Source organism: Papaver somniferum, chromosome 7 (genome assembly GCF_003573695.1).
Source record: "Papaver somniferum cultivar HN1 chromosome 7, ASM357369v1, whole genome shotgun sequence".
NCBI classification, from domain to species: Eukaryota; Viridiplantae; Streptophyta; class Magnoliopsida; order Ranunculales; family Papaveraceae; genus Papaver; species Papaver somniferum.
The window spans coordinates 211,274,560-211,280,970 of record NC_039364.1 but is presented as its reverse complement, the minus strand read 5'-3'; the positions used below and the strand labels follow the sequence as shown (position 1 = coordinate 211,280,970).

The 6,411-nt window shown below is 34.3% G+C and overlaps 1 long non-coding RNA gene across 9 annotated transcripts; it reads right to left on the bottom strand.

Moving 5' to 3' along the window:
• Positions 1–1,309: 1,309 nt before the first annotated feature.
• LOC113299494 lies at positions 1,310–5,344 on the bottom strand. 9 transcript variants are annotated; one of them, XR_003335006.1, is made up of 9 exons: positions 5,152–5,344; positions 4,764–4,950; positions 4,379–4,482; positions 3,289–3,375; positions 3,048–3,110; positions 2,686–2,772; positions 2,396–2,554; positions 1,503–2,307; positions 1,310–1,410 (listed from the first exon to the last, which is right to left on the bottom strand). It is a non-coding gene; the product is annotated as an uncharacterized LOC113299494 (long non-coding RNA). The 9 variants fall into 9 exon arrangements; XR_003335005.1 differs by having other exon boundaries at positions 1,313–1,417; XR_003335008.1 differs by having other exon boundaries at positions 1,313–1,417; positions 4,379–4,469.
• Between the last annotated feature and the right edge of the window lie 1,067 nt (positions 5,345–6,411).

Here is a 6,411-nt window from a genome sequence, read left to right as displayed (position 1 = left end):
GATTTCAGCTCAATTACACACAACAGAGAAACATCTCTTCTTCTGCTCCTTTGTTTTCTGTAAACAGTTACTACCCAGTTTTCTCTGTTTTAAGTTTTGTTAATCATTGCTGCCAAGTTCTAAGGGTGTTCTCTTGTATGTTACAATGAGGAACGCTAATGATAGTTGTATCCTGGAGGCATCTCGTCGATAGGGCTATAGCATCTCTCTACAAGAGGAGTAGCCGGCGAATATTGTCTTTAGAACAGCGTATATCATACGTGCCTCTATTATTCTGCGACAATTTGCTGCTGCATCAGAAATCAACCATTGGTTCGAACTAAGTATTTTTCACAGTATTTTTTCAATTGTTATCAATATTTCCAACAATTACAACATCATATATTTAAATAAAATGCATCAAAACTTAATAATAGTCTCAATGGCTTCCCAATTATGGTCGTGAAGTAACTTGATCGTCTAGTTTCTTCTATTTAAGTCGAATATAAAGTGTGAAGTTTTAAATTCCAAAACTTGAGCTCAGAAAAAACAATCATGATATTGGGAGGCACGCTGTGGGCAGAAAGCATAGCCTACTCATCCAGTTGAATCCAATTTATTTTCTAGTCCGCACATAATAATCTTGATTAACATCCCAAACTTGCTTGCCAAAAACACGCCATATATGTAAGAATGACTTTGCTCACTAAGGCATGAGATCTTATCTTAAAAATAAATAAATTATATGATTTATTATCGTCAGTCTACCTGGCCAGTAAATAAAGCTTTGAAGACCACCTGGTCGTTTTAACCACGGTACGCTCAAAGGGAGTTGACTTTAGTCACCGCCTTATAGATAGCTTGTCATGCCATTCTTGTTGGGATGATTCCCGCATAGTAGTGTTGCTCTGACCATAGGCCTTGGTCTTTCTCATATTTCCTGCCCTTGTCATATTCGTGGAATCATTATCTCAATGTGGTGTTTATTTTGATACCCATCAGCCCTAAGTGGTGCATTATTTGTCACATCAAGACCTCAACTCTGGGTTCAAAGGGTAGATCGATATTGACAATTAATACCTCCACTTTGGATTCCATGGGAAGACAATATACTAATGTTGTAGGGCAAGACAACATACTCTCATTTTAATGGCTAAAGAAACAGACTCTCTTTTAAGAAAATACAAAACATTTCTGCGGTAGTTTCCTTTATATCATTGTATGAGTCCATTAGTGTAATACGTTTCAAAATGTTTTCACTTTAGATTGCTTCTTGTAGCAACACTTGCAGTCTGCATGACCAATTATATAACGTATATACACAGTAAGACTGCAAGTATTGCTCCATTTGGAGGTACATGCATGACCCGGAAAAGAAAAAAAGACCACGTCTGATGATCTATCTTGAGGATTCACACTTGTTTTCGAACCCTGAAAACTTTATAAGAAAAACTATTAAGTGTTTTATCTTAAAAGACTAAGCGAAAAGTATGACTAACAGACTAAAGGATCCAAACACTTACATCAGTAATGTCAGAAAATTTGGATTTCCCAGTGTATGAACTTGATGCTCTAAACGGATGTACCTTCCTTGGATCATTCGTGAATCGCTGGAGGACGTGGTGGAGGAGCATAAACGACTCACAATTTGCACAGCTTCTTGCAATTGTCGACTAAAGTAAGTGGTTCTTCAGACAGTTTGAAAGTGCCCACAAAAATGTCAATCGTGTTCCAAATCCATGGTGGAAGTTTACATCGTCCAGCAGTATTGAAGGTCTGATCAACGCTCAAAACCATTAAGTTCTTCATAGAAACTATGGTTTGTACCCACAGCTCCCCAAAAAATATTCATCTTCATGGCTTATCTTCCCAACCACTCACTGATGGACAATAACCTATCATCACTTCTAAACTTATATTGTATTCTTCTCCATACAATACTACCAAAAATCCTGAGCTACACGACACACTTGGTAACAGTAAAAAGAATAGAAACAATAGCCAGATTTTGACATTAGAGGTGAGAGTTTTCATTTCAAACAGGTAACAGGTATAGAACGACGACTTAAATTACAACAGGTGTAACTAAAAATATCATAGATGCAAAAATTCAGTATGAATCCTTGCTTGATACATAGTCAAAACACAAAATGATCACCTCATTTTCTTTGAATGAAAAAATGTTCATGAATAAACAGTGTTTAGATGCAATTAAAAAAAAAACTATTACGCAAACAATTCTTAGATTTCAAGAGGAGGTAGATATTAAGTAGATCCAATTGTTAACAGAAATAAGAAACTATTCGTATCAGCTTGATCTGGAAGTACCTGCAGTGGTGTTTCCAAGAATAAAATTTCACAAATTTAAAATATATCTTAAAACATTTTAAATAGAATAGGAAGTGCGGACGCAAACCTCTTGGCTATACTTGAAGTTTTTATTGAAGGAAGAATTCCATGATAGAAAAGAGAGTTTCTTGTCATCCAACTATCGCATCACGGCGTCTCTGTTTGACGTGTTTCAAGTGAAGTAGTAGAAAGCCGTTGATAAGTTTCTGCAATTACCTAATGATTCCTGCAATTCCGCAATGGGGTGATGATATATTAGCAAATCTTATATAAAAGTAAGATTAACAATCGATATAAAAACAGTCATTCTGGTAAAAAAAACTCTTGCCAAACTCGAATAGATTCAATGCCACCAACCTGCATGTTTTGAGTTGCACAGCTTATAAAAAGCGACTTTTTCCCAAGCAAATTAATATCTCACACGATCTATCGACATTCTAGATACTGCAAAATATGAATTGGAAATTAGATTAGTTTCAATCAGTTAATTGCTTAAGCAAAAGAAGATTTGCTAAGAATGAACATAAAACTTGCAATCAGATTATTTATCTCCACCAAAATGAATGAACATAAAACTTCAGGAAGGACAGAACAAAATCCACCGAAGTCTGCAACCCATATTATGTACCCACACAAAACTCCAAATTTCCCTAAGAATTGGGGAGAGGCTAACAAATGGAGATTAAAATAAGCCTACAAACATCTGGGAGGCAATATACCTAAAGGAAAATGTAAGGAATCAGTGCAACTTGGTTGGAAGGAACGAAAAAAGTTTCCAGGGTCTACAACACACAAAGGAAGGGAGCATGTCAGATAAAAATGATAAAAAGACAATTGAATTATATGTGAGAGGGGAAATTGTCAACGTTGTAAAATCGCCGAATACAATTTTCTAAAACGGAGAAATAAAGACTCGCCGGTGTAAGGTAATCTCTCGTGGAGCAAAGAAAGAATAAGGACCATTGGTGGTTAAATATAAGATGAGCTGCGCATTTTTCATTGTCTTTGTTACCGTCCTCTCTTAAGCATCAACTGCCTTCCGAATACCTGTTTACACAAAAACACGCGGACTCATTAAAACTATATCAAGAACGTGAGCAAGAAACATGAATATAATTTACTCTTCGGCCAACCATAATGGTCGATCATCGAGTGAGGAAGTTAATGTCGAAAAGGTGATTGTGACCCATTTGTGTTCCCACATTGTCCAGCACATAAACTACTTGAAGTTTTACTAACAAAACAACTCAAAAAAAAAAAAAGTACTGGTAGTATTTGTCAGGCCACCCTGTTTCTAACATTGACCAATGGTGGAAATTCAGACCTTATAAGTCTCCAAGAAAGAAACTATGGATAGTAACACACGGATCAATTTGTGTTCCTACATCGGCCACCACAAACTACTTGAAATTGGACTGACAGCGCAACTAAAACATCTACTTTAGAAAATTAATTTGATGGTAGAATTTTATGTCGATGAGTTTGTTTATGTAGTACCATAACATAATCGACTGCAAAAAAGGATAATACGCAAATGTAGATTTTCAGAAATGAACCCAAATGAATAAGTTTCCACTGAGATGAATTTACCATGCAGCAACATAAATCTTGCAACGACAAACAAATTGATTGATGATATCGGAAGCGAACATAAAGAGACCAACTTCTTTCTACGTAAAACCTTTTTTTAAATGAAGTAAAACGAACGGTTTCAATTCAACTTAAAACCTTGCGAGTAATCTCTGAATTTTAGGCAATAATCTTGCAAAACTTTAAGGAAACAGACAATCACGAATATTTTCTATCAAACATACCTGGGTATATGGAAAAATGCAACAGTAGTAAACGTAGAAATGAAATACAGAGAGTAAGAGGAACAGATGATTACGAAGACAAAAAGATCCCCATAAAAGAAAAAGAAAAGAGAACAAACTACAATTTGCAAAAATAACAATGGTCATATAGCAGATTGAGAACATCGATCATCTTCGTACAAATCAAAAAAAGTGAAGGTTAATTAGATTATAAAGCCATTACAAAAGCCTCACACCTAAATGCTGGTGCGAATAATGTAGAGAGACATAACCGGCCATCCTTGAAGCATCATAACGGCCCATTAAACCATCACAAAAACCACATACCTAAAAAGACCAACTGTTCAAATCGTTGATTAGGCTAATCATATTCATAACATTTATTCATAAGGAAACCCAATAAAATCGAAATTTTGCTCTTAAAAATTACATCAAAGTAATTATATAAAAAAATTTATTACTTCGAATTCTAACAGAACATCCTTTTCCTCCTGGATGTTCTTCCAAGAATTTGGTTATATCGTAAACATAGATTAATAATTAAAAAGCATCACCATTAATATGATAGTTAGAGGTCCTAATCCAAGAACTAAAAAAGTAATTACTGATAGCTAGACTTACTTTGCCATGATGGTTGGTCAACTATCGGATTTGGATTCATGAAGAGTAACGTCTGACTAAGAAAAGCTGATTTCTTCCGTTGTTGTTGAGAGAATTAGCTAGAGACGGGAAGGTAAAGAATCAGAAATCACAATTATTTTCTTTTTGGCTAGGTAATAGGGTAGTGATGGAATGAGAAACTTTGAGTCTGCAACAAAATCAAAAATTTCATCCAAGAGCAAATATTATTCACTTAAAATTCCAACCGACCATAGATTTTAATGGCACCAACTAAACAAATTTGCATTAGATTACTGAATTTGCACTGATGAAAAAAATAGAAATACCTTAATTTTAAGAAGAAAATAACTTTCAATTTAGAATGCAACCCAAAATCGGAGAAACTTACATGAATGAATCTTGATGGATAGAAATGAGATCCGGAAGCTGTGAAAACCTGTGCAAGATAACATTTGGAGGTTTATGTAGTCGAACATTAAGTGATGGTAAGCAAAAATAGTGGTGTTGTTAATGGGTATCTTTTATCCATTTGATTACTATTGTCTATTGACTTCATCCGTTACGGATGAAAAGGTAGTGGAGAATAAGCTGAAAACAACCCTAGAGAGAAGAAGTCTCTCACATAACGCATTTAGGGAGAAAAAAGTGAATATGGGACGTTGGATTTGGGCGTATTTGTGTTTTGAAACCAATGATAACCGTCGATCGCAATATAACGCCCATTCAGAACCGTTTGATGGTCCCAAAACCATTTTTTTTTTGTAAGATAGATCTTTACTCAAGTCTTTCATGTCAAATAGTAAACTAAACATGTCTTCAGTTTCATGTGAGTTATAACACAAATTCAATGAGTCCCTTTTGCATATATAACATACAGTCTTATGCGTTTGTCACCCTATTCAACTTTGAAACTATTTGAATTTACCAAGTAATCAAATTTCTCATTCAATTGTTTAAGAGCTTGTTTCAAAATATATTGTGACTAATCAAACTTATATGCATTTTTTCTTATGGAGCTACAAAGTTTTTCATGCTTGGTTTACATAGATTCAACATTTAACTCATTCAATATATTTTTCTACATGTGATATACAACAAACCACGCATCGTAGAAACAATATCACCAATCAAGAATGTAAATCCAGACATGAAAGCAAGTATCAAAATTAATTACCGTTTCTATATTTGTCAAACTAAAACATTTGGTTCCTAAAACTTTTTCCAAAGATTAAAATCATGAGGAGCTAAGTATCTCAAACAACGTAATGAATATGACTAAAATTCTTTTTAGTCTTACTATTTACACATCCATTCTTAATGATCTTGTGATCTCCATATCTAGCTAGCTCTTTAATCTTAGTTTAGTATTTAATCATACATAGGGTAAAGAACCCCCACTATTTTTCGATTCAAAAGGAAATTTCAAATGAAAACCAAAATGTCTAAAAGTGAGAATTTACTTATGCAAATTGCATTTCTACCCACGTTCATTAAAAAAATTCTATAGACTTCGTTAGACGTCGGATTTCGGTGTTGAATATCAATTAAAAAACTAGAAAGTTTTCTCATTCATACAAAAATTAGAAATAATTTATCTAAGCGCAAATAATTTCTCTAAATTCATATTTGACGCGCTATGCGTTCTTGC